This window comes from Micropterus salmoides, unplaced genomic scaffold, assembly GCF_014851395.1.
Source record: "Micropterus salmoides isolate LMB-PRFRI ecotype aquatic unplaced genomic scaffold, ASM1485139v1 Ms_hic_scaffold_5, whole genome shotgun sequence".
Lineage (NCBI taxonomy): Eukaryota > Metazoa > Chordata > Actinopteri > Centrarchiformes > Centrarchidae > Micropterus > Micropterus salmoides.
In genome coordinates this window covers 35,876,286-35,897,450 of record NW_024044237.1, presented here as the reverse complement: position 1 = coordinate 35,897,450, position 21,165 = coordinate 35,876,286, and positions in this window count along the sequence as shown.

The following is a 21,165-nucleotide window of genomic DNA, read 5'->3' as shown; positions in this document are numbered from 1 at the left end:
ACCCCCCTTTATCTTCAAACAGCATCAGGTCCTCTAGGTTCACCTTCTCACGCTAAGGAGCTCTGCAGGTGGGTCGGTCCGAACCTCTTGGAGAACTTCCCACAATCCATCTGTGGATTCTGTACTTCTCAGCATTGAGGGGACCATTAATTCTGACCAGATCCCCGACTCTGTCTGCAGAAATGCAGACCCTAACCTGCAGGACCCTCCACCGTGCTTCATGCTACCTGCACACTCTCATTCTTGTTCCTCTCTCCAGCCTTTCAGTGAACAACCTGCCTTCTGCTGCAGATATTCCACATGTTTCCATGTCGGAGGAGTTTTGGCTGCAAGTCTTCCATGAAGGCCGCTTCTGAGCAGACTTCTGTGGACAGTAGATGGTGGACCAGGGTCCCACTGTGTCCTGATGATGGACCAGGGTCCCACTGTGTCCTGATAGTGGACCATGGTCCCCCTGTTTCCTAATGGGTTAGGGTTAGGGTTAGGTCTTGATGGTGGACCAGGGTCCCGCTGTTTCCTGATGGTGGACCAGGGTCCTACTGTGTCCTGATGATGCACCAGGGTCCCACTGTGTCCTGATAGTGGACCATGGTCCCCCTGTTTCCTGATGGTGTAGGGTTAGGGTTAGGTCTTGATAATGGACCAGGGTCCCCCTGTTTCCTGATGGTGGACCAGGGTCCTACTGTGTCCTGATGATGCACCAGGGTCCCACTGTGTCCTGATAGTGGACCATGGTCCCCCTGTTTCCTGATGGTGTAGGGCTAGGGTTAGGTCTTGATAATGGACCAGGGTCCCCCTGTTTCCTGATGGTGGACCAGGGTCCCCCTGTTTCCTGATGGTGGACCAGGATCCTACGGTTTCCTGATGGTGGACCAGGGTCCCACTGTTTCTTGATAGTGGACCAGGGTCCCACTGTTTCCTGATGGTGAACCATGGTTAGGGTTAGGTCTTGATAATGGACCAGGGTCCCCCTGTTTCCTGATGGTGGACCAGGATCCTACGGTTTCCTGATGGTGGACCAGGGTCCCACTGTTTCCTGATGGTGTGTGTGTGTGTGTGTGGGGGGGGGGGGTTCACACCAGATACTGACTAACTTATTCTTTCTGGATAAATATAAACTATTAACGTGTTCATTTTTGAAAACATTCTTACTTTCAGCACCTATGTGAGTAAATATATATTTTATGTTTGTTTTCAGGTCACATTTACAGGTTTTCCTTCCCTTTCTGTCAAATAAGATTTTTTTTACAGAATTGCTTCCTTTAAAATAAATAAAAGGGACAAATGAGAAACACAGAAAGAATCTCTCTACCAAACTTGATTTCTCGGGGACAGGCAGAGTTCATGCTGTACTGCATCGGCCAGACGTGGAGAGTAATTACAAATATTTACTCAAGTACTGCAACTATAAGCAAAAAGTTTAAGTACTTTTTTCTGACACTGTATACTTGCACTGCACTACATGTGTCTGACAGCTGGAGTTACTGATTACTGTTCAGATAAAGATATTTAAATAAAAACATGAGCATATGGATGAGTAGTTAACATAGCTCCACCTGGCCTACATGTAGCATGTATTAACACACTGGGAGGAGCGGTTGTTTACACAGAGTTCTTTTACCTTTGATACTTCAAGTACAAACAACAGTGTCACGTGATAGTACTGCAAATATGTACTGATTACACTTGTTTTATACAAACAGGTCAAAAACAGCTATGAAGGGAATAACAGGAAGTGATCACACGTTTGATTTTTGGTTATGTTGCTGTTAATTTGATAGACGCTAACATGCTAACACCAACAAATCGGCCTGCTTGGGAACCAACATGAGGACAGAACATCTCAGTGTTTAGTTTATTATTATTTTACCACACAACTCGGAGAGTCTTTGTACAAACAGACCATAAAACCTCCAGAAAAACAGCTGATTTAGTGTCATTGCTGCAGGAAACCGAACACACATCACCCGTTAAGTTTGCATTGAAATTAGTGTTCTGTGTATAAAATATTAAATTTCTTTTTCCTTTTGCAAGAACTCTATTAAATCCTCAAGAATATCTTCTAACAGATATTTCCCTTCACTCTCTTGTTTTCTCTGTGAAAGACTGAATAAAACCAGTCGACAGAGTTTCAGTTCCAGCAGAAAGTTTCAAATCTGCTAAAAGCTCCTCGACTGTTTTCTTAGTTTTCCTTAGACAAATACCTCGTCTCTCTAATAAACACAGGTACATTAAACATTTACAGTTATGTTTGTATGTGAACCCTTACAACTAAAATACAATGGATAAAAAATAAACTATTGCTGATTATACTTCTGTACTTTTACTCAAAAAAAACTTTGATGCAGTACTTTTAATGAATACTTCTGCACAGGTAAAGGATCTGATTACTTCTTCTGAGCCTGTTGACTCACAGTTTATGAGAACAACAATCTAACTCTTCTGACTGTGTGTCGAAAGACTCGGAACAAGTTAGGTAAGTGGACCCTGAGTGGAGAAGTTAACAGAGAACATTAACATCTTCTAAAACATTCTGTCACTGAGGTCGGATTGTTCCTTCCCTGGGAATCAGATCTGAATGCAGTTCTGTGTTCGTCCACTAGAGTTCAGGCCAATGCAACAGCTGACAGTGTCAGGCCTCTTTCATAGAACCGTCTGATCAAACACAACGTTCTTCAAACTAAAGCCATCAGGCTGATCTGCAGTCAGATGTTCCACACAGACATGTTCCTAACAGACAAACGAGTTCCTAACAGACGTGTTCCTAACAGACAAACGAGTTCCTAACAGACAGACGAGTTCCTAACAGACGTGTTCCTAACAGACAGACATGTTCGTAACAGACAGACGTGTTCCTAACAGACAAACGAGTTCCTAACAGACAGACGTGTTCCTAACAGACGTGTTCCTAACAGACGTGTTCCTAACAGACAAACGAGTTCCTAACAGACAGACGAGTTCCTAACAGACGTGTTCCTAACAGACAAACGAGTTCCTAACAGACGTGTTCCTAACAGACAAACGAGTTCCTAACAGACAGACGTGTTCCTAACAGACGTGTTCCTAACAGACGTGTTCCTAACAGACAAACGAGTTCCTAACAGACAGACGAGTTCCTAACAGACGTGTTCCTAACAGACAAACGAGTTCCTAACAGACGTGTTCCTAACAGACGTGTTCCTAACAGACGTGTTCCTAACAGACAAACGAGTTCCTAACAGACAGACGAGTTCCTAACAGACGTGTTCCTAACAGACAAACGAGTTCCTAACAGACGTGTTCCTAACAGACATGTTCCTAAAAGACAAACGAGTTCCTAACAGACAGACGAGTTCCTAACAGACGTGTTCCTAACAGACAGACGTGTTCCTAACAGACATGTTCCTAACAGACAGACATGTTCCTAACAGACAGACATGTTCCTAACAGACAGACATGTTCCTAACAGACAGACGTGTTCCTAACAGACAGACATGTTCCTAACAGACAGACGTGTTCCTAACAGACAGACATGTTCCTAACAGACATGTTCCTAACAGACAGACATGTTCCTAACAGACAGACGTGTTCCTAACAAACAGACGTGTTCCTAACAGACAGACATGTTCCTAACAGACAGACGTGTTCCTAACAAACAGACGTGTTCCTAACAGACAGACATGTTCCTAACAGACAGACATGTTCCAAACAGACAGACATGTTCCTAACAGACAGACATGTTCCTAACAGACAGACATGTTCCAAACAGACAAACATGTTCCTAACAGACAGACATGTTCCAAACAGACAGACGTGTTCCTAACAGACATGTTCCTAACAGACAGACATGTTCCTAACAGACAGACGTGTTCCTAACAGACATGTTCCTAACAGACAGACGTGTTCCTAACAGACAGACGTGTTCGTAACAGACAGACATGTTCCTAACAGACAGACGTGTTCGTAACAGACAGACATGTTCCTAACAGACAGACGTGTTCCTAACAGACATGTTCCTAACAGACAGACGTGTTCCTAACAGACAGACGTGTTCCTAACAGACATGTTCCAAACAGATAGACGTGTTCGTAACAGACAGACGTGTTCCTAACAGACATGTTCCTAACAGACAGACGTGTTCCAAACAGATAGACGTGTTCCTAACAGGCAGACATGTTCCAAACAGATAGACGTGTTCGTAACAGGCAGACATGTTCCTAACAGACAGACGTGTTCGTAACAGACAGACATGTTCGTAACAGACAGACGTGTTCCTAACAGACAGACATGTTCCTAACAGACATGTTCCTAACAGACAGACAAGTGCCACACAAATGTGTTCATAACAGACAGACGTGTTCCTAACAGACAGACGTGTTCGTAACAGACAGACATGTTCGTAACAGACAGACGTGTTCCTAAGAGACATGTTCCTAACAGACAGACATGTGCCACACAAATGTGTTCATAACAGACAGACATGTTCGTAACAGACAGACATGGTCCACACAGACAGACGTGTTCCTAACAGACAGACATGTTCGTAACAGACAGACATGGTCCACACAGACAGACGTGTTCCTAACAGGCAGACATGTTCGTAACAGACAGACATGGTCCACACAGGCAGACATGTTCCAAACAGATAGACGTGTTCCTAACAGACAGACGTGTTCGTAACAGACAGACATGTTCGTAACAGACAGACGTGTTCCTAACAGACATGTTCCTAACAGACAGACAAGTGCCACACAAATGTGTTCATAACAGACAGACGTGTTCCTAACAGACAGACATGTTCCTAACAGACAGACAAGTGCCACACAAATGTGTTCCTAACAGACAGACATGGTCCACACAGACAGACATGTTCCTAACAGACAGACAAGTGCCACACAGATGTGTTCCTAAATGACAGACATGTTCCAAACAGACAAACATGTTCATAAATGACAGACGTGTTCGTAACAGACAGACGTGTTTGTAACAGACAGACGTGTTTGTAACAGACAGACGTGTTCCACACAGCCAGACATGTTCCTAACAGACAGACAAGTGCCACACAGATGTGTTCCTAACAGACAGACATGTTCCAAACAGACAAACATGTTCATAAATGACAGACGTGTTCGTAACAGACAGACGTGTTTGTAACAGACAGACATGGTCCACACAGACAGACATGTTTCTAACAGACAGACAAGTGCCACACAGACGTGTTCCTAACAGACAGACATGTTCCAAACAGACAAACATGTTCATAAATGACAGACGTGTTCGTAACAGACAGACGTGTTTGTAACAGACAGACATGGTCCACACAGACAGACATGTTTCTAACAGACAGACATGGTCCACACAGACATGTTCCAAACAGACAGACATGCTCCTAACAGACGTGTTCCTAACAGACAGACATGGTCCTAACAGACGTGTTCCTAACAGACTAATATGTTCCTAACAGACAGACATGGTCCTAACAGACAGACGAGTTCCTAACAGACAGACGAGTTCCTAACAGACGTGTTCCTAACAGACATGTTCCTAACAGACAGACAAGTGCCACACAAATGTGTTCATAACAGACAGACGTGTTCCTAACAGACAGACGTGTTCGTAACAGACAGACATGTTCGTAACAGACAGACGTGTTCCTAAGAGACATGTTCCTAACAGACAGACAAGTGCCACACAAATGTGTTCCTAACAGACAGACATGTTCCTAACAGACAGACATGTTCCTAACAGACAGACAAGTGCCACACAAATGTGTTCCTAACAGACAGACATGTTCCTAACAGACAGACATGTTCCTAACAGACAGACAAGTGCCACACAGATGTGTTCCTAAATGACAGACATGTTCCAAACAGACAAACATGTTCATAAATGACAGACGTGTTCGTAACAGACAGACGTGTTCCTAACAGACAGACGTGTTTGTAACAGACAGACGTGTTCCACACAGCCAGACATGTTCCTAACAGACAGACAAGTGCCACACAGATGTGTTCCTAACAGACAGACATGTTCCAAACAGACAAACATGTTCATAAATGACAGACGTGTTCGTAACAGACAGACGTGTTTGTAACAGACAGACATGGTCCACACAGACAGACATGTTTCTAACAGACAGACAAGTGCCACACAGATGTGTTCCTAACAGACAGACATGTTCCAAACAGACAAACATGTTCATAAATGACAGACGTGTTCGTAACAGACAGACGTGTTTGTAACAGACAGACATGGTCCACACAGACAGACATGTTTCTAACAGACAGACAAGTGCCACACAGACGTGTTCCTAACAGACAGATGTGTTCCTAACAGACAGACATGGTCCACACAGACATGTTCCAAACAGACAGACATGCTCCTAACAGACGTGTTCCTAACAGACAGACATGGTCCTAACAGACGTGTTCCTAACAGACTAATATGTTCCTAACAGACAGACATGGTCCTAACAGACAGACGAGTTCCTAACAGACAGACGAGTTCCTAACAGACGTGTTCCTAACAGACATGTTCCTAACAGACATGTTCCTAACAGACAGACAAGTGCCACACAAATGTGTTCATAACAGACAGACGTGTTCCTAACAGACAGACGTGTTCGTAACAGACAGACATGTTCGTAACAGACAGACGTGTTCCTAAGAGACAGACATGTGCCACACAAATGTGTTCATAACAGACAGACATGTTCGTAACAGACAGACATGGTCCACACAGACAGACATGTTCCTAACAGACAAACATGTTCATAAATGACAGACGTGTTCGTAACAGACAGACGTGTTCCTAACAGACAGACATGTGCCACACAAATGTGTTCATAACAGACAGACATGTTCGTAACAGACAGACATGGTCCACACAGACAGACATGTTCCTAACAGACAGACAAGTGCCACACAGATGTGTTCCTAACAGACAGACATGTTCCTAACAGACAAACATGTTCATAAATGACAGACGTGTTCCTAACAGACAGACGTGTTTGTAACAGACAGACATGGTCCACACAGACAGACATGTTCCTAACAGACAGATGTGTTCCTAACAGACAGACATGTTCCAAACAGACAGACGTGTTCGTAACAGACAGACATGTTCATAACAGACAGACATGTTCCAAACAGACAGACGTGTTCGTAACAGACAGACGTGTTCGTAACAGACAGACGTGTTCGTAACAGATAGACGTGTTCGTAACAGACAGACGTGTTCGTAACAGACGTGTTCGTAACAGACAGATGTGTTCGTAACAGACAGACGTGTTCGTAACAGACAGACGTGTTCGTAACAGACAGACGTGTTCCTAACAGACAGACATGTTCCACACAGACAAACATGTTCATAAATGACAGACGTGTTCATAACAGACAGACGTGTTTGTAACAGACAGACATGGTCCACACAGACAGACATGGTCCACACAGACAGACATGTTCCAAACAGACAGACATGTTCCTAACAGACAGATGTGTTCCTAACAGACAGACATGTTCCAAACAGACAGACGTGTTCGTAACAGACAGACATGTTCATAACAGACAGACATGTTCCTAACAGACAGACGTGTTCCAAACAGACAGACGTGTTCGTAACAGACAGACATGTTCATAACAGACAGACGTGTTCGTAACAGACAGACGTGTTCGTAACAGACAGACGTGTTCGTAACAGACAGACATTTTCCTAACAGACAGACATTTTCCTAACAGACAGACATTTTCCTAACAGACATGTTCCTAACAGACTGACGTGTTCCACACAAACATGTTCCTAACAGACTGATGTGTTCCAACTCAAACATGTTCCTAACAGATAGACGTGTTCCAAACAGATAGACGTGTTCCTAACAGACAGACGTGTTCCTAAAAGACAGACGTGTTCCTAAAAGACAGACGTGTTCCTAAAAGACAGACGTGTTCGTAACGGACAGACGTGTTCCTAACAGACAGACGTGTTCGTAACAGACAGACATGTTCCTAACAGACTAATATGTTCCTAACAGACAGACATGTTCCAAACAGACAGACGTGTTCCTAACAGACAGACGTGTTCGTAACGGACAGACGTGTTCCTAACAGACTAATATGTTCCTAACAGACAGACATGTTCCAAACAGACAGACGTGTTCGTAACAGACAGACATGTTCCTAACAGACAGACATGTGCCACACAAATGTGTTCATAACAGACAGACATGTTCCTAACAGACAGACATGTGCCACACAAATGTGTTCATAACAGACAGACATGTGCCACACAAATGTGTTCATAACAGACAGACATGTTCCAAACAGACAGACGTGTTCGTAACAGACAGACGTGTTCCTAACAGACAGACAAGTGCCACACAGATGTGTTCCTAACAGACAGACGTGTTCCAAACAGACAGACGTGTTCGTAACAGACAGACATGTTCCTAACAGACAGACATGTGCCACACAAATGTGTTCCTAAATGACAGACATGTTCCTAACAGACAGACAAGTGCCACACAAATGTGTTCATAACAGACAGACGTGTTCCTAACAGACAGACATGGTCCACACAGCCAGACATGTTCCTAACAGACAGATGTGTTCCTAACAGACAGACATGGTCCACACAGACAGACATGTTCCTAACAGACAGACGTGTTTGTAACAGACAGACATGGTCCACACAGACAGACATGTTCCTAACAGACAGACGTGTTTGTAACAGACAGACAAGGTCCACACAGACAGACATGTTCCTAACAGACAGACAAGTGCCACACAGACATGTTCCTAACAGACAGATGTGTTCCTAACAGACAGACATGGTCCACACAGACAGACATGTTCCTAACAGACAGACGTGTTTGTAACAGACAGACATGTTCCTAACAGACAGATGTGTTCCTAACAGACAGACGTGGTCCACACAGACAGACATGTTCCTAACAGACAGACAAGTGCCACACAGACATGTTCCTAACAGACAGATGTGTTCCTAACAGACAGACATGGTCCACACAGACAGACATGTTCCTAACAGACAGACGTGTTTGTAACAGACAGACATGGTCCACACAGACAGACATGTTCCTAACAGACAGACGTGTTTGTAACAGACAGACAAGGTCCACACAGACAGACATGTTCCTAACAGACAGACAAGTGCCACACAGACATGTTCCTAACAGACAGATGTGTTCCTAACAGACAGACATGGTCCTAACAGACAGACGTGTTTGTAACAGACAGACATGGTCCACACAGACATGTTCCTAACAGACAGATGTGTTTGTAACAGACAGACATGGTCCACACAGACAGACATGTTCCTAACAGACAGACGTGTTTGTAACAGACAGACATGGTCCACACAGACAGACATGTTCCTAACAGACAGACGTGTTTGTAACAGACAGACATGGTCCACACAGACATGTTCCTAACAGACAGACGTGTTTGTAACAGACAGACATGGTCCACACAGACAGACATGTTCCTAACAGACAGACAAGTGCCACACAGACATGTTCCTAACAGACAGATGTGTTCCAAACAGACAAACATGTTCATAACAGACAGACGTGTTCGTAACAGACAGACGTGTTCGTAACAGACAGACGTGTTCGTAACAGACAGACGTGTTCGTAACAGACAGATGTGTTCGTAACAGACAGACGTGTTCGTAACAGACAGACGTGTTCGTAACAGACTGACGTGTTCGTAACAGACAGATGTGTTCGTAACAGACAGACGTGTTCGTAACAGACAGACGTGTTCGTAACAGACTGACGTGTTCCAACTCAAACATGTTCCTAACAGACGTGTTCCTAACAGACAGACATGTTCATAACAGACAGACGTGTTTGTAACAGACAGACATGGTCCACACAGACAGACATGTTAATAAATGACAGACGTGTTCATAACAGACAGACGTGTTTGTAACAGACAGACATGGTCCACACAGACAGACATGTTCCGAACAGACAGACATGTTCCTAACAGACAGACATGTTCATAACAGACAGACGTGTTCGTAACAGACAGACGTGTTCCAAACAGACAGACATGTTCCTAACAGACAGACATTTTCCTAACAGACAGACATTTTCCTAACAGACATGTTCCTAACAGACTGACGTGTTCCACACAAACATGTTCCTAACAGAATGATGTGTTCCAACTCAAACATGTTCCTAACAGATAGACATGTTCCAAACAGATAGACGTGTTCCTAACAGACAGACGTGTTCCTAAAAGACAGACGTGTTCCTAAAAGACAGACGTGTTCGTAACGGACAGACGTGTTTGTAACAGACAGACGTGTTCCTAACAGACAGACATGTTCCTAAGAGACATGTTCCTAACAGACATGTTCCTAACAGACTAATATGTTCCTAACAGACTAACATGTTCCTAACAGACAGACATGTTCCTAACAGACAGACATGTTCCAAACAGACAAACATGTTCCTAACAGACAGACATGTTCCAAACAGACAGACGTGTTCCTAACAGACATGTTCCTAACAGACAGACATGTTCCTAACAGACAGACGTGTTCCTAACAGACATGTTCCTAACAGACAGACGTGTTCCTAACAGACAGACGTGTTCGTAACAGACAGACATGTTCCTAACAGACAGACGTGTTCGTAACAGACAGACATGGTCCACACAGACATGTTCCTAACAGACAGACGTGTTTGTAACAGACAGACATGGTCCACACAGACAGACATGTTCCTAACAGACAGACAAGTGCCACACAGACATGTTCCTAACAGACAGATGTGTTCCAAACAGACAAACATGTTCATAACAGACAGACGTGTTCGTAACAGACAGACGTGTTCGTAACAGACAGACGTGTTCCTAACAGACATGTTCCTAACAGACAGACGTGTTCCTAACAGACAGACGTGTTCGTAACAGACAGACATGTTCCTAACAGACAGACGTGTTCGTAACAGACAGACATGGTCCACACAGACATGTTCCTAACAGACAGACGTGTTTGTAACAGACAGACATGGTCCACACAGACAGACATGTTCCTAACAGACAGACAAGTGCCACACAGACATGTTCCTAACAGACAGATGTGTTCCAAACAGACAAACATGTTCATAACAGACAGACGTGTTCGTAACAGACAGACGTGTTCGTAACAGACAGACGTGTTCGTAACAGACAGACGTGTTCGTAACAGACAGACGTGTTCGTAACAGACAGATGTGTTCGTAACAGACAGACGTGTTCGTAACAGACAGACGTGTTCGTAACAGACTGACGTGTTCCAACTCAAACATGTTCCTAACAGACGTGTTCCTAACAGACAGACATGTTCATAACAGACAGACGTGTTTGTAACAGACAGACATGGTCCACACAGACAGACATGTTCATAAATGACAGACGTGTTCATAACAGACAGACGTGTTTGTAACAGACAGACATGGTCCACACAGACAGACATGTTCCGAACAGACAGACATGTTCCTAACAGACAGACATGTTCATAACAGACAGACGTGTTCGTAACAGACAGACGTGTTCCAAACAGACAGACATGTTCCTAACAGACAGACATTTTCCTAACAGACAGACATTTTCCTAACAGACATGTTCCTAACAGACTGACGTGTTCCACACAAACATGTTCCTAACAGAATGATGTGTTCCAACTCAAACATGTTCCTAACAGATAGACATGTTCCAAACAGATAGACGTGTTCCTAACAGACAGACGTGTTCCTAAAAGACAGACGTGTTCCTAAAAGACAGACGTGTTCGTAACGGACAGACGTGTTTGTAACAGACAGACGTGTTCCTAACAGACAGACATGTTCCTAAGAGACATGTTCCTAACAGACATGTTCCTAACAGACTAATATGTTCCTAACAGACTAACATGTTCCTAACAGACAGACATGTTCCTAACAGACAGACATGTTCCAAACAGACAAACATGTTCCTAACAGACAGACATGTTCCAAACAGACAGACGTGTTCCTAACAGACATGTTCCTAACAGACAGACATGTTCCTAACAGACAGACGTGTTCCTAACAGACATGTTCCTAACAGACAGACGTGTTCCTAACAGACAGACGTGTTCGTAACAGACAGACATGTTCCTAACAGACAGACGTGTTCGTAACAGACAGACATGTTCCTAACAGACAGACGTGTTCCTAACAGACATGTTCCTAACAGACAGACGTGTTCCTAACAGACAGACGTGTTCCTAACAGACATGTTCCAAACAGATAGACGTGTTCGTAACAGACAGACGTGTTCCTAACAGACATGTTCCTAACAGACAGACGTGTTCCAAACAGATAGACGTGTTCCTAACAGGCAGACATGTTCCAAACAGATAGACGTGTTCGTAACAGGCAGACATGTTCCTAACAGACAGACGTGTTCGTAACAGACAGACATGTTCGTAACAGACAGACGTGTTCCTAACAGACAGACATGTTCCTAACAGACATGTTCCTAACAGACAGACAAGTGCCACACAAATGTGTTCATAACCGACAGACGTGTTCCTAACAGACAGACGTGTTCGTAACAGACAGACATGTTCGTAACAGACAGACGTGTTCCTAAGAGACATGTTCCTAACAGACAGACATGTGCCACACAAATGTGTTCATAACAGACAGACATGTTCGTAACAGACAGACATGGTCCACACAGACAGACGTGTTCCTAACAGACAGACATGTTCGTAACAGACAGACATGGTCCACACAGACAGACGTGTTCCTAACAGGCAGACATGTTCCAAACAGACAGACGTGTTCGTAACAGACAGACATGTTCGTAACAGACAGACGTGTTCCTAACAGACATGTTCCTAACAGACAGACAAGTGCCACACAAATGTGTTCATAACAGACAGACGTGTTCCTAACAGACAGACATGTTCCTAACAGACAGACAAGTGCCACACAGATGTGTTCCTAACAGACAGACATGTTCCAAACAGACAAACATGTTCATAAATGACAGACGTGTTCGTAACAGACAGACGTGTTTGTAACAGACAGACATGGTCCACACAGACAGACATGTTTCTAACAGACAGACAAGTGCCACACAGACGTGTTCCTAACAGACAGATGTGTTCCTAACAGACAGACATGGTCCACACAGACATGTTCCAAACAGACAGACATGCTCCTAACAGACGTGTTCCTAACAGACAGACATGGTCCTAACAGACGTGTTCCTAACAGACTAATATGTTCCTAACAGACAGACATGGTCCTAACAGACAGACGAGTTCCTAACAGACAGACGAGTTCCTAACAGACGTGTTCCTAACAGACATGTTCCTAACAGACAGACAAGTGCCACACAAATGTGTTCATAACAGACAGACGTGTTCCTAACAGACAGACGTGTTCGTAACAGACAGACATGTTCGTAACAGACAGACGTGTTCCTAAGAGACATGTTCCTAACAGACAGACAAGTGCCACACAAATGTGTTCCTAACAGACAGACATGTTCCTAACAGACAGACAAGTGCCACACAAATGTGTTCCTAACAGACAGACATGTTCCTAACAGACAGACATGTTCCTAACAGACAGACAAGTGCCACACAGATGTGTTCCTAAATGACAGACATGTTCCAAACAGACAAACATGTTCATAAATGACAGACGTGTTCGTAACAGACAGACGTGTTCCTAACAGACAGACGTGTTTGTAACAGACAGACGTGTTCCACACAGCCAGACATGTTCCTAACAGACAGACAAGTGCCACACAGATGTGTTCCTAACAGACAGACATGTTCCAAACAGACAAACATGTTCATAAATGACAGACGTGTTCGTAACAGACAGACGTGTTTGTAACAGACAGACATGGTCCACACAGACAGACATGTTTCTAACAGACAGACAAGTGCCACACAGATGTGTTCCTAACAGACAGACATGTTCCAAACAGACAAACATGTTCATAAATGACAGACGTGTTCGTAACAGACAGACGTGTTTGTAACAGACAGACATGGTCCACACAGACAGACATGTTTCTAACAGACAGACAAGTGCCACACAGACGTGTTCCTAACAGACAGATGTGTTCCTAACAGACAGACATGGTCCACACAGACATGTTCCAAACAGACAGACATGCTCCTAACAGACGTGTTCCTAACAGACAGACATGGTCCTAACAGACGTGTTCCTAACAGACTAATATGTTCCTAACAGACAGACATGGTCCTAACAGACAGACGAGTTCCTAACAGACAGACGAGTTCCTAACAGACGTGTTCCTAACAGACATGTTCCTAACAGACATGTTCCTAACAGACAGACAAGTGCCACACAAATGTGTTCATAACAGACAGACGTGTTCCTAACAGACAGACGTGTTCGTAACAGACAGACATGTTCGTAACAGACAGACGTGTTCCTAAGAGACAGACATGTGCCACACAAATGTGTTCATAACAGACAGACATGTTCGTAACAGACAGACATGGTCCACACAGACAGACATGTTCCTAACAGACAAACATGTTCATAAATGACAGACGTGTTCGTAACAGACAGACGTGTTCCTAACAGACAGACATGTGCCACACAAATGTGTTCATAACAGACAGACATGTTCGTAACAGACAGACATGGTCCACACAGACAGACATGTTCCTAACAGACAGACAAGTGCCACACAGATGTGTTCCTAACAGACAGACATGTTCCTAACAGACAAACATGTTCATAAATGACAGACGTGTTCCTAACAGACAGACGTGTTTGTAACAGACAGACATGGTCCAAACAGACAGACGTGTTCGTAACAGACAGACGTGTTCGTAACAGACAGACGTGTTCGTAACAGATAGACGTGTTCCTAACAGACAAATGTGTTCCTAACAGACAGACATGTTCCAAACAGACAGACGTGTTCGTAACAGACAGACGTGTTCGTAACAGACAGACGTGTTCGTAACAGATAGACGTGTTCGTAACAGACAGACGTGTTCGTAACAGACGTGTTCGTAACAGACAGATGTGTTCGTAACAGACAGACGTGTTCGTAACAGACAGACGTGTTCGTAACAGACAGACGTGTTCCTAACAGACAGACATGTTCCACACAGACAAACATGTTCATAAATGACAGACGTGTTCATAACAGACAGACGTGTTTGTAACAGACAGACATGGTCCACACAGACAGACATGGTCCACACAGACAGACATGTTCCAAACAGACAGACATGTTCCTAACAGACAGATGTGTTCCTAACAGACAGACATGTTCCAAACAGACAGACGTGTTCGTAACAGACAGACATGTTCATAACAGACAGACGTGTTCCTAACAGACAGACGTGTTCCAAACAGACAGACGTGTTCGTAACAGACAGACATGTTCATAACAGAAAGACGTGTTCGTAACAGACAGACGTGTTCGTAACAGACAGACGTGTTCGTAACAGACAGACATTTTCCTAACAGACAGACATTTTCCTAACAGACAGACATTTTCCTAACAGACATGTTCCTAACAGACTGACGTGTTCCACACAAACATGTTCCTAACAGACTGATGTGTTCCAACTCAAACATGTTCCTAACAGATAGACGTGTTCCAAACAGATAGACGTGTTCCTAACAGACAGACGTGTTCCTAAAAGACAGACGTGTTCCTAAAAGACAGACGTGTTCCTAAAAGACAGACGTGTTCGTAACGGACAGACGTGTTCCTAACAGACAGACGTGTTCGTAACAGACAGACATGTTCCTAACAGACTAATATGTTCCTAACAGACAGACATGTTCCAAACAGACAGACGTGTTCCTAACAGACAGACGTGTTCGTAACGGACAGACGTGTTCCTAACAGACAGACGTGTTCGTAACAGACAGACGTGTTCCTAACAGACTAATATGTTCCTAACAGACAGACATGTTCCAAACAGACAGACGTGTTCGTAACAGACAGACATGTTCCTAACAGACAGACATGTGCCACACAAATGTGTTCATAACAGACAGACATGTTCCTAACAGACAGACATGTGCCACACAAATGTGTTCATAACAGACAGACATGTGCCACACAAATGTGTTCATAACAGACAGACATGTTCCAAACAGACAGACGTGTTCGTAACAGACAGACGTGTTCCTAACAGACAGACAAGTGCCACACAGATGTGTTCCTAACAGACAGACGTGTTCCAAACAGACAGACGTGTTCGTAACAGACAGACATGTTCCTAACAGACAGACATGTGCCACACAAATGTGTTCATAACAGACAGACGTGTTCCTAACAGACAGACATGGTCCACACAGCCAGACATGTTCCTAACAGACAGATGTGTTCCTAACAGACAGACGTGTTCCAAACAGACAGACGTGTTCGTAACAGACAGACATGTTCCTAACAGACAGACATGTGCCACACAAATGTGTTCATAACAGACAGACGTGTTCCTAACAGACAGACATGGTCCACACAGCCAGACATGTTCCTAACAGACAGATGTGTTCCTAAATGACAGACATGTTCCTAACAGACAGACAAGTGCCACACAAATGTGTTCATAACAGACAGACGTGTTCCTAACAGACAGACATGGTCCACACAGCCAGACATGTTCCTAACAGACAGATGTGTTCCTAACAGACAGACATGGTCCACACAGACAGACATGTTCCTAACAGACAGACGTGTTTGTAACAGACAGACATGGTCCACACAGACAGACATGTTCCTAACAGACAGACGTGTTTGTAACAGACAGACAAGGTCCACACAGACAGACATGTTCCTAACAGACAGACAAGTGCCACACAGACATGTTCCTAACAGACAGATGTGTTCCTAACAGACAGACATGGTCCACACAGACAGACATGTTCCTAACAGACAGACGTGTTTGTAACAGACAGACATGTTCCTAACAGACAGATGTGTTCCTAACAGACAGACGTGTTTGTAACAGACAGACATGGTCCACACAGACAGACATGTTCCTAACAGACAGACAAGTGCCACACAGACATGTTCCTAACAGACAGATGTGTTCCTAACAGACAGACATGGTCCACACAGACAGACATGTTCCTAACAGACAGACGTGTTTGTAACAGACAGACAAGGTCCACACAGACAGACATGTTCCTAACAGACAGACAAGTGCCACACAGACATGTTCCTAACAGACAGATGTGTTCCTAACAGACAGACATGGTCCTAACAGACAGACGTGTTTGTAACAGACAGACATGGTCCACACAGACATGTTCCTAACAGACAGATGTGTTTGTAACAGACAGACATGGTCCACACAGACAGACATGTTCCTAACAGACAGACGTGTTTGTAACAGACAGACATGGTCCACACAGACAGACATGTTCCTAACAGACAGACGTGTTTGTAACAGACAGACATGGTCCACACAGACATGTTCCTAACAGACAGACGTGTTTGTAACAGACAGACATGGTCCACACAGACAGACATGTTCCTAACAGACAGACAAGTGCCACACAGACATGTTCCTAACAGACAGATGTGTTCCAAACAGACAAACATGTTCATAACAGACAGACGTGTTCGTAACAGACAGACGTGTTCGTAACAGACAGACGTGTTCGTAACAGACAGACGTGTTCGTAACAGACAGACGTGTTCGTAACAGACAGATGTGTTCGTAACAGACAGACGTGTTCGTAACAGACAGACGTGTTCGTAACAGACTGACGTGTTCCAACTCAAACATGTTCCTAACAGACGTGTTCCTAACAGACAGACATGTTCATAACAGACAGACGTGTTTGTAACAGACAGACATGGTCCACACAGACAGACATGGTCCACACAGACAGACATGTTCATAAATGACAGACGTGTTCATAACAGACAGACGTGTTTGTAACAGACAGACATGGTCCACACAGACAGACATGGTCCACACAGACAGACATGTTCCGAACAGACAGACATGTTCCTAACAGACAGACATGTTCATAACAGACAGACGTGTTCGTAACAGACAGACGTGTTCCAAACAGACAGACATGTTCCTAACAGACAGACATTTTCCTAACAGACAGACATTTTCCTAACAGACATGTTCCTAACAGACTGACGTGTTCCACACAAACATGTTCCTAACAGAATGATGTGTTCCAACTCAAACATGTTCCTAACAGATAGACATGTTCCAAACAGATAGACGTGTTCCTAACAGACAGACGTGTTCCTAAAAGACAGACGTGTTCCTAAAAGACAGACGTGTTCGTAACGGACAGACGTGTTTGTAACAGACAGACGTGTTCCTAACAGACAGACATGTTCCTAAGAGACATGTTCCTAACAGACATGTTCCTAACAGACTAATATGTTCCTAACAGACTAACATGTTCCAAACAGACAGACGTGTTCCTAACAGACAGACGTGTTCCTAACAGACAGACATGTTCCTAACAGAAAGACATGTTCCTAACAGACGTGTTCCTAACAGACAGACGTGTTTGTAACAGACAGACGTGTTCCTAACAGACAGACGTGTTTGTAACAGACAGACGTGTTCCTAACAGACAGACGTGTTCCTAACAGACAGACGTGTTCCTAACAGACAGACGTGTTCCTAACAGACAGACATGTTCCTAACAGAAAGACATGTTCCTAACAGACAGACATGTTCCTAACAGAAAGACATGTTCCTAACAGACGTGTTCCTAACAGACAGACGTGTTTGTAACAGACAGACGTGTTCCTAACAGACAGACGTGTTCCTAACAGACAGACGTGTTCCTAACAGACAGACGTGTTTGTAACAGACAGACGTGTTCCTAACAGATGTGTTCCTTACAGATATTTTCGTAACAGACAGACGTGTTCCTAACAGATGTGTTCCTTACAGATATGTTCCTAACAGACAGACGTGTTTGTAACAGACAGACGTGTTCCTAACAGACAGACGTGTTTGTAACAGACAGACGTGTTCCTAACAGATGTGTTCCTTACAGATATGTTCCTAACAGACAGACGTGTTTGTAATAGACAGACGTGTTTGTAACAGACGTGTTTGTAACAGACAGACGTGTTTGTAACAGACGTGTTTGTAACAGACAGACGTGTTTGTAACAGACAGACTTGTTCCACACAGATGTCTTCCAAACAGATAGACATGTTCCTAACAGACAGACGTGTTCCACACAGATGTGTTCCAAACAGATAGACATGTTCCTAACAGACAGACTTGTTCCACACAGATGTGTTCCTAACAGACAGATGTGTTTGTAACAGACAGACGTGTTCCTAACAGACAGATGTGTTCCAAACAGATAGACATGTTCCTAACAGACAGACTTGTTCCACACAGATGTGTTCCTAACAGACAGATGTGTTTGTAACAGACAGACGTGTTCCTAACAGACAGATGTGTTCCTAACAGACAGACTTGTTCCACAGAGATGTGTTCCTAACAGACAGACGTGTTCCTAACAGACAGATGTGTTCCTAACAGACAGACGTGTTCCACAGAGATGTGTTCCTAACAGACAGATGTGTTTGTAACAGACAGACGTGTTCCTAACAGACAGATGTGTTCTTAACAGACAGACTTGTTCCACACAGATATGTTCCTAACAGACAGATGTGTTTGTAACAGACAGACGTGTTCCACAGAGATGTGTTCCTAACAGACAGATGTGTTCCTAACAGACAGACGTGTTCCACACAGATGTGTTCCTAACAGACAGACGTGTTCTACACACATATGTTCTGCAGAGACAGAAGTGATCCTAACAGATAGAAACAGGCAGAAAGGTTCCACACAGATAGTATCAGTTTGAAACGGGAAGCTCGAGCTCTGAGAGAGCAGAAACTGTGTCAGAGTGCAAAACAACAAAACATCCCTTCACGTGTCGTCACCGAGGCTTTCCTCACTCAGGCGGAGCAGCGAACCTGCAGCCTTCACACTGATCATGTGATCGGCTGATTATTATTGATTATAATGCTGTTTGATTTGACTGAGAGCAAGGAAAGAAGAGTTCTCTCATAACACAGGAAATCTGTTTCTGACGAGAGTCCTGGTTCAGGTCATGTTCCACAAAACCATCAAAGACCCAACAAAGAATCACAGAAACAACACAGAAACAACACAGAACCAACATAGAATCATCACAGATTCAAATTAGAACCAACAAAAAAACAACAAAAAACATCAGAGAACTCCACAGAATCACAGAACCACACAGAACCAAATAAACAACATGGGAGAACCAACAGAGAATCATCACAAAATCAACACAGAGCCATTCATAGGATCAACAGAGAACGAACACAGAACAAAACAGGACATCACAGAACCAACACAAAATCAACATAAACCAACCAAAAATAATCACAGAAACAACACAGAAACAACACAGAAACAACACAGAAACAACACAGAAACAGCACAGAACAAACAAAGAATGAACACAGAACATCACAGAACTAAAATAAACCATCACAGAACCAACAGAGAATAATCACAGAATCAATAGAGAACCGACAGAGAACCAACAGAGAATGAATAGAGAACCCATAGAGAACCAATAGAGAACATCACAGAACTATCACAGAATCAAAAGACAACGAACAAAGAACCAACAGAGAACGAACACAGAAAAACACAGAACAAGACAGAACATCACAGAACCAACACAGAACCAATAGAGAACATCACAGAAACAACAGAGAACCACAGAACCAACAAAAACCATCACAGAACCAAACGAGAACCAAACGAGAACCAAACAAGAATCAACAGAGAACCAACAGAGAACTGACAGAACACATCACAGAACCAACAGAGAATCATCTCCGAATCAACACAGAACCAATGGAGAATGAACACAGAACCAACAGAGAATCATCTCAGAATCAATAGAGAACCGACAGAGAACCAACAGAGAATGAACAGAGAACCCATAGAGAACCAATAGAGAACATCACAGAACTATCACAGAATCAAAAGACAACCAACAAAGAACCAATAGAGAACCAACAGAGAACAAACACAGAAAAACACAGAAAAACACAGAACATCACAGAACCGACAGAGAACATCACAGAAACAACAGAGAACCACAGAACCAACACAAACCATCACAGAACCAAACGAGAACCA